The following is a 9,581-nucleotide window of genomic DNA, read 5'->3' on the forward strand; positions in this document are numbered from 1 at the left end:
AACCAGTGCCCATATGGACGCCAGTGGTGCAGGCAATAGTTTTTATCTGTTATGCTACAATGCCAGCCCTTAATTTCAGCATTAAAAAAATTATATGACTATACAAATATTTGGTATTCAAATTCTTGTTTGAGTTGGTTTTAGCATATTAATGGTTCCTAAGAGGAGAATAAAGTTTTTGGCATGTTTGTTTTATATTGGTATGAAGTTCATGTGTGGAGCATTTTGGAGAGTATTCTTTAACACCTGCACTAAAAATATTCCAACAGTTTCACCATGTACCTCCCTAGCCCAATCTTCCCCTCCCTGTTAATTAAGCTTCCCAGTCACCAGCCTTGACTATGTCACTGCTATATCACTCAACTTTTCATCACTATAAGAAATACCTGAGAGAAGCTACTAGGAAGGAAGAAGATTTTTTCAGCTCACTGTTTTGGAGGTTCACAGTTCAAGATCAGGCGGCCCATTCATGGGATTCTGATGGGGATGGCAGATGTAGGACACCTGCAGATGAGGACCACAAGCCAGGCCGCGAAGCAGAGAAAGACAAAAAGCCTGCTCTTCCACTAGGCTCTTGTGCTCTCTACTCAATCCTGGGGGCTCTGCTCCAGCAACCTAATCCAATCTATTCACATTCAAAATGCCCCACCTTCAGACACCACCACTGGGTTAAATCATCATTCTTAATCCATTAATCATTAAGGTTAACCTACTAACCATTAACATAAGACTTTGGGAACCAAGATTTTAACACACGGGCCTTTGGAAGACACCCAAATTTAAATCCAAACTATAGCAACTGCGTTGCTCAAAACGTTTTATTTGCTGGGGTATTTCGGCTAGAGGCTAAGATGCCAGTTAAGATGACTATTTCTGGGGGTCAGGACTGTGGCATGGGGGGTAGAGCTGCCGTCTGCAGCACTGGCATCCTGTATGGGTGCTGGCTCAATCCCTGCCACTCTACTTCTAATCCAGCTCCCTGCTAATGCATCTGGGAAAGCAGTGAAAGATGGCCAAGATGCTTGGGTTCCTGCACCTGTGTGGGAGACCTGGAAGAAGCTCCTGGGCCATGGCTTCAGATTGGCCTCACTTCAGCCATTGTAGCCATTTGAGGAGTGAACCAGTGGATGGAAGATCTCTGTCTCTGTCTCTGTCTCTCTCTCTCTGTAACTCTGCCTTTCAAATAAATAAATCTTAAAAAAAAATAAAAAGATGACTATGTCCCACATCAGAGTTCATACATTCAATTCTGAGCTTCAGCTCCTGACTCCAGTTCCCTGCCAATGCAGACCCTAGGAAGCAGCAGGGATGGCTCAAATGACTGAGTTCCTGCCATTGACAACAGAGACTTGGATTGAATTCCCAGGCCCTAGGCATTGCTGGCATTTGGGGAGTGAACCAGCAGATGGGAACTTTACTTCCCTCTCTCTCCTTTTCTAATGACTAAATAAAGACTTCTAAAAACTTTAATAGCTTCCTTTTTGTTTTTAGGAAAGAATGGAAACTATCCCTTCCCTTTATTGGATGATCCACCTGAAACATTCTTGTCTCCCTGACCTTACTTTGTCTTCTTCCGGAAGTGGACCATAAGAGAGATTCCACAATAATTACTTTGAGAGCTGGACTGAGAACATAGCAGCAAAAGAGCAGGACAAGGAGCTGGAGAAGAGAAAAGGCAAGAACAGTGTATTATCAAGCCAGCTCCCTCGGAGTCCCCTTGACATGCTCAGGAGAGCAGAGCAAGACCCTCCCCGGAACAATTCTTAGAGGTTCAGGTTACTTGGCTACCAATTCCTGGTCTCTCACTGATTGAGCATTACTCGTGGGGACATTACTTCCTGCACATAGACAAGTGTACTTCTTTGGCCAAAAACTCTCAAGCAGGTCAAGGGTATTTCCATTAAGCAGCCATCAACATATCCATGGGTGTGGGGAGGGCACCTGTAGCCCATTGCTGCACTGAAGACTTTGCAAGCTCAGTACCTCATTGTGTTTCCCCTAGACAGAGAAAAGACTAGCTGCACTCTCTCGCAGCCTCTGTGAGTGCACGAAGATGAACATTTCCCTGATCACTAACACTGCAAGGTTCTGTTCCGGTCCCTGATTTAACATCGTGGCTCTGAAGCACATTAAAGGGCCTCAGGAGCCTGGACTCAGAAATTTTTCGCCATAAAGGAAACTAGATGCCTATAATTTTTTATTAAGATTGTATAACATCTCAATTACAAGCAAGATAAGATTGATTGGGACTCTCATCTGCCTTTATGGCTTTGCTTCTCCATGCATTTAAAATGTTCCCTCTGGGCTCTGTTAAGCAAGCAGCTTATTGTTCTGGGAAGCCAAGGGAGGGGGAAAGGCCAAATGCTAGAAATTGGAATCATCGTCCTTGTTACAAGACCCTCTATTAGCAAATGAGAAAGGAGTGGAGGGAGGCTCAGATCCCTCAGCAGGAGGCACTGGAATGGAGACCAGAATGGAGCACAGCCTTGAGCACCCAAAGGATCATGAAAAATTTTACTCGGTGACAAAATGTAGCCACCAATGTGCTGTGATGCAGGTTGGCCAGGGCTGGCTCCCAGCTCAGCCTGGATCATTGTATTTCGAAAAATACTACCACCTGTGAATTCATGCACCAAGCTGCAACCCACTACCATTCATTTCCTTCCTTGCCACCTGTATCTCCCGATTTGCCCAGAGCTCTGGTGTTTGTAGAAGTGGCTCATATGTGCAGTTACACTTGAGAAGAGTGGGTCTCAAACTTTAGCCCCATCATAGTAACCTGGAAGGTGATTCTAAAACAGATTGCTGGTTTCAACTCCAGAGTATCCGATTCAGTTGATCTGGGGTGAATTTATGTCTCTAATAAACATCCAGGGGATGCTGCTTTGAGAACTGCTGATTCAGGAAAAGTAGACAATTGAAATAGGATCTTTAGGGCTTCCAAAGCCTTCCCAGTCTTCAGAGAGCTGCTGAAAACACAGCACATCCCCCAGAGACCATACATGTCTCCTAGCTCAGTCCCAAGTTGAAACTGTCAACTTGTCTCACCCTGGGCCTCCAAATTTTGGGATTTACATCAGAAAGACAAGGAAAATGATCACACTACAATTATCTTGAAGAGAAGCCACAGGGATAAGTGGATAAAAGTGACCAAGCCACATCAGGGGAAAGAAAGAAGCAGGAACCAGAAAGTAAGAATAAACCTAGGTGTTATGCAAGACACAGCACAGGCAAGATACTCTGAATTTGATGAGCGACATGGCTATCTTGCTTCAGGTAGAATGTCTTCTCTGTGTCTGCACTATCAACACATCAGCTAATGCTGGGATGTGGCCTTCCAGGGCTGAGGATTCAAAGAATACACCAGTGGCATAACTGTCTGTACTTTACAGGATCTGAAGAGTGGGCCTGGGGAAGAGAGGGCTAGAAAGTGGCACAGCCATCAGGAGTCCAGGTTCTGAACCCAGACCACGTTGGTTCAAATTCCACCTCTAGTCTGGCTCCTAAGAGCTGAGTGTGCACGTCTTTTCCCAGCCCTTCACTTGATGTAGTCTGCTGGTGGGTTGGAATCAGCCAGGGAGTGGGTACTCATACCATGGAAGCCAACTACAAATCAGGCCAGGGTGTCCTCTACACTACCCCAAACCCCACCTCTCACCAGAGTGGTGTGTTCAACATCTACCCAGGCAGCACTGCTCACCACTGACATTCACAGGCCCCAGAACTAGAATAAAAATGTAGACTCACATAACGTACATCAAAAGAGTTAGAAGTTACACATCTGGATAACACATCGTCATGTAGAATTTTTGATCCTACTACCTTGCCAAGTGTACCTTCATAATGACATGGAGTATCATATTCAGACTTGCAAGGGGGCTTCAGAAAGGTCACATGAAAATAGAATTAAGATATAAAAATGGGGCCGGCACCACGGCTCACTTGGCTAATCTGCCTGCTGCACCGGCACCCTGGGTTCCAGTCCCAGTTGGGGCGCTGGATTCTGTCCTGGTTGCTCCTCTTCCAGTCCTGCTCTCTGCTGTGGCCCAGGAGTGCAGTGGAGGATGGCCCAAGTGCTTGGGTCCCGCACCCGCATGGGAGACCAGGAGGAAGCACCTGGCTCCTGGCTTCGGATCAGCGCAGTGCACCAGCCATAGCGGCCATTTGGGGGTGAACCAACGGAAGGAAGACCTTTCTGTCTGCCTCTCTCTCTCTCTCTCTCACTGTCTAATTCCGCCTGTCAAAAAAAAAAAAAAAAGATATAAAAATGGAAAGCATCAACTTTGTTAATGCAAGTTCCATCAAAGCCAAGGCATTTTTTTTTTTTTTTTTTTTGGACAGGCAGAGTGGAGAGAGAGACAGAGAGAAAGGTCTTCCTTTTGCCATTGATTCACCCTCCAATGGCTGCCGCGGCCGGCACGCTGCGGCTGGCGCACTGCGCTGATCTGAAGGCAGGAGCCAGGTGCTTCTCCTGGTCTCCCATGGGGTGCAGGGCCCAAGCACTTGGGCCATCCTCCACTGCACTCCCTGGCCACAGAAGAGAGCTGGCCTGGAAGAGGGACAACCAGGACAGAATCTGGCGCCCTGACCGGGACTAGAACCCAGTGTGCCGGCGCCGCAAGGCGAAGATTAGCCTGTTGAGCCGAGGTGCCAAGGCAATTTTGTCAGCAATGATACCTGTCATTCAGGCCATCCCTAAAGACCTGAGGGTTCTGCAAATTTAAACAGGTCAGTGTTGTCTTTTTTACAATTTGGGTACCCTTTAAAGATATTTTAAGATTAGGAAAGAAAAAGGAGTCAGAAAGAGTCCAATAAAAACGGTACGGTTGATGCCCAGTGACTCCCCATTGAAATTCTCACAAAATGGCCCCTGTTTGATGAGAGGAATGGGCAGGAGCATTGTCAGAGGGGAGGAGGCTTGTCCTCTGCTGCTGAAACTTGGACTGATTTCCCCAAGGCACTCTCCTGTAGGCGGCCGGTATCTTTCTCTGACTCCCCAGAAAGTCAGCAAGCAAAGCATCTCGAACCCCCCACCCCAGACTGTTGCTTGCCCGTTGTTCTTCACTTGTTCTGCATGTGCTTTCACCGGCCCCCTTCCACCTCTCAGTCGCTGTGGCTTTGCTTATGCTTTGTCTTCAGATTCATGCAAGTAATGCTTTGTTCCAGCTCCTGTTACATTTATTCCAAGAAATGCTTCAAGATCTTGATCACACTTTTTAAAAAAATATTTATGTATTTGAAAATCAGAGTTACACAGAGAGAAGGACACACACACACACAGCAGAGAGAGAGAGAGAGAGAGAGAGAGAGAGAGAGATCTTCCATCTGTTGGTTCACTCCCTAATTGGCTACAACAGCCAGTGCTGGGCCACACCAAAGCCAGGAGCCAGGAGTTTCTTCACATAGGTGCAGGGTCCAAGCACCTGAGCCATCTTCCACTGCTTTCTCAGGTGCATTAGCAGGGAGCTGGATAGGAAGAGGAGCAGCTAGGACTCGAATCTGCATGCATACGGGATACCAGTGTCATAGGCGGAGGCTTAACCTAGTATGCTACCACTCTGGCCCCTTGATCTCACTTTTTAAAGTTTCCATTTAAAGCTCTGTTCTTCTGGGTGCAATTGTTTTTGGCACTCAATAAGCAAAAAAACATTGCTCCATTTTAATTGTTCAGTCATAATTATGTAGGCTAAGATTTATATGGCGTTGGCTCTTGTTTCTGCTGTTAATCAGCAGTCCTCTTCAATTAGGGCATGGACAAGATTAATTTTTTTCTTGCAAATTGATGTGGATGATCTGTCACTGCAGTATTCATCTTGAAAACTGCCTCGTGCTTTCTTAAAATGAGCCATCCGTCTGCAAACTGCGGATTTGTTTCGGGGCATGGTCCCCACAAAGCTTTCAAAAAGCATCAGTGATTTCAGGCTTCTTCCATCCAAACTTCACCAGCAAGTTGATGTTTTTCTTGCTTCAGTTTTCACAGAATTCATGTTTCTCTGATAAGTGCTCTTTTCAAACGGATGTCATAGCCTTCTTAGTGCCTCAAACTAGACCCTCTGCAGACATTTTATTACAAGTTAGTAATGGCCGGCGCCGCGGCTCTATAGGCTAATCCTCCACCTAGCGGGGCCGGCACACCGGGTTCTAGTCCCGGTTGGGGCGCCGGATTCTGTCCCGGTTGCACCTCTTCCAGGCCAGCTCTCTGCTGTGGTCCAGGAAGGCAGTGGAGGATGGCCCAGGTGCTTGGGCCCTGCACCCCATGGGAGACCAAGAGAAGCACCTGGCTCCTGGCTTCGGATCAGCGCAGTGCACTGGCCACAGCGTGCCGGCCGTGGCGGCTATTGGAGGTTGAACCAACGGCAAAAGGAAGACCTTTCTCTCTGTCTCTCTCACTGTCCACTCTGCCTGTCAAAAAAAAAAAAAAAAAAAAAAGTTAGTATGGATTTATTTTGATGCAAAGAAATTTTGAAATCCATGCACAGTTTTATCATAATGCTCATTTTCCACAAACCTTATGAAGACTTCTCCTAGAGTTCTAATGCTCTTCTACAATGTCATATTACATGGAGGTGAGAAGACTGCACTTACTTGCCTTTTCTTTCTTCTCTGCCCCCAGCTCTATCCCAGATTACATAAGGACTCTCAGCCGCACACTCATGCTGTCCTGAAACCTTGCAAACAGAAAGAGCTGCTCATTGGCCACCCCACTGGCATATGTATGTTTTTGGGGAGGTTCAGCTCCAGGAGGCCAGTACTGGGGAGAAGGCCTGCACGGGACCTGGTAACATTCTCAATGTAGGGCATTCTGAGCTCCTTGCTCTAGAAGGTAGGACAGAGCCTCGAGCTAGGGAGATACCTTGGTCCCACTGATTTTTATCCCAAAGGAGAAGGGAGAGCAAAGGAGACCAGAGTGTGTTGTTCCAAAAATCAGGGCCTCTCTTGCCCAGATCTGAAGCGGGTACTGACACTGGACCCGAACTTAACTACTCTGTACAACAGTTGTCTCGTTTTTACGCTACAGTGAAAAAAAAAAAATAGCACTTGCCTCCTAAGATCATCAGAGAATTGAGCATGTTTGTACTTTGTGGCACTTAGTGTTAGCTCATGAGTATTTCATGAGGGTTATTATATGAATTAAATAAGCATTAGTGCCTCGAAGAGCACACTAGACCAGGAGTCTTAAATCCTACACTCAGTCCTCTGCTCTGCCATCAATGAACTCAGGGCGATCCCCTACCTCTCCGAGGCTTGTTTCCTTACCCATCAACATGGGGAGCTGGGTCAGGTCACCTTCAAGGTCCTGCAGTTCATGTCATGTTGTATCGTATAGGTAGTGAACATTCCAGGGGGAACCTTGTATTCACAAGGGAAGGAAAGGTTAGATGATTCCCACAGTGGGGGAAACCTTAGCTCTAGACCATCATTTCTGATTGAATTAGAATTTCAGTCATCTGTGATCAAATCTCACTAAGGCATCTCCCTACCTAGGATGTGTGCTTACTGGGATTTCTTTGTATAAATTGTGGGGGATTAGTATTTTGATGACATTTACTTATGAAGGGGGCTTAAAGTCTCGACACTGCATTGGGAAAACATCAGTTTGTTCATTCAATAAATATGTATTCAGCACCTATCATGTCTCAGGTGGCATTATGTTCAACTTTGTAGATTTAGTAGGAAAAAACACAGACACTGGCCCACCACTCAAAAGTGGATCATCTGAGTTAGTAATATCGTGTTGTACATACAAAATTCTGTTGAGAGTACTCACATAAAGTGTTCTTACCACAATAATTTTTAAAAACAATTTAAAGATTTATTTATTTATTTTGGAAGTTAGAGTGAGAGAAAGAGAGAGAGAGAGAGAGAGAGAGAGAGAGAGATCGTCTATCTGTTGGTTCCTCCCCAGATCACAGCAATTGCCGGCGCTGGGCTAGGCTGAAGCCAGGAGCCAGGAACTTCATCAAGGTGTTCTATGTGGGTGGCATCTTCTGCTGTTGTTCTCAGGCGATTAGTAGGGAACTGGGTTGGAAGTGGAGCAGCCAGCACATGAACCAGCACCCATATGTGGTGCTTACATGGCTGGCAGCAGCTTTACCCCCTACACCAGCCACAGTTTAAAATGTTTTAAAAGCATATGCTGTGCTAGGAGACTAAGGTATTGTGAGTTATTTATCCTTGGAAGGCTCTGTGGCGTGGAGGATTGAGCCTCTGCCTGTGTTGCTGGCGTCCCATGTGGGTGCCTGTTCGGGTCCTGGCTGCTCTGCTTCTGAATCAGCTCCACTTCCAAGTCAGCTGTCTGCTAGTGCACATGGAATGGAGGAGGGGGTGGCCTGGGTGCTTGGGCCCTGCACCCCATGGGGGAATCCTCTTGGAGCTCCTGCCTGCTGGCTTTGGCCTGGCCTGGCCTCGGCCTCGTGGCTGTTTGGGGGGTGGGCCGGCAGATGGAGGATCTCTCTCTCTCTCTCTCTCTGTTTCTCAGTCTCTCTGTCTCTGTCTATGTCTCTATCTCACTCTCTCTGTTGCTTTGCCTTTTAATTAAATAAATCTTAAATAAAAAATAAATTATCAAAAAATAGGGGACAAAAACTATGAGAAGAATTAAGGGCTATGACCCAGGAGGGGACCCTGGAGCTGAGGTCTGAATGGTGATTTGTTGTTAACCTGGTGAAGTGGGAGGAGAAATCCATCCACGGGAGGGGGTGAGCATGTACAAGGGTCCTGTGGAAGGAGGGAGCTTTCTGCGAGGGACAGACAAGAGACTGTTTTCATTATGAACTGAGAGGCAGATGGGCAGCCTTGGGGGAGACAAACAGTCAGGGTCCAGATGATGCAGGGCCTCATAAGGCCGTGGACATGTGAAACATTTGTTTTTGCTTTCTTTGATTTTTCCCCTTAAAGATGTGGAAAGCCATCAGAGAATTTTTTTTTTTTTTTGACAGGCAGAGTGGACAGTGAGAGAGAGAGACAGAGAGAAAGGTCATCCTTTGCCGTTGGTTCACACTCCAATGGCCGCCGCGGCTGGCGCACCGCGCTGATCTGAAGGCAGGAGCCAGGTGCTTCTCCTGGTCTCCCATGGGGTGCAGGGCCCAAGCACTTGGGCCATCCTCCACTGCACTCCCTGGCCACAGCAGAGAGCTGGCCTGGAAGAGGGGCAACCGGGACAGAATCCGGTGCCCCGACCGGGACTAGAACCTGGTGTGCCAGCGCCACAAGGCGGAGGATTAGCCTAGTGAGCTGCAGCGCCGGCCAGCCATCAGAGAATTTTAACTATGGAGGGTGCAGGACTAGTTTGGCTTAAAGTGCAGGTGCCCAGATACCTCCCTGAGACATTCTGACTTAGAGGGCCTGGCATGAGACCTAGGTTATCTGCATCCCCAGGAAGCATCTCAGTGTATGCTGTCACCCACAGGGAGTCCTTAACCTGTGAAAGTTGCAGAATGACAATCACTTATTTGCATTAAATCCTAACAAAAAGGAAATGAACAATTCAAGTCGTGATGTTATAAGGGGATTTCATATCCATACCCCTGATAACAAGAACTGCCACAAAAGACCCTGCCAGAACCACAACCTTACACAGA

The sequence above is a fragment of the Oryctolagus cuniculus genome, chromosome 4 (assembly GCF_964237555.1).
Source record: "Oryctolagus cuniculus chromosome 4, mOryCun1.1, whole genome shotgun sequence".
Taxonomy (NCBI): Eukaryota; Metazoa; Chordata; class Mammalia; order Lagomorpha; family Leporidae; genus Oryctolagus; species Oryctolagus cuniculus.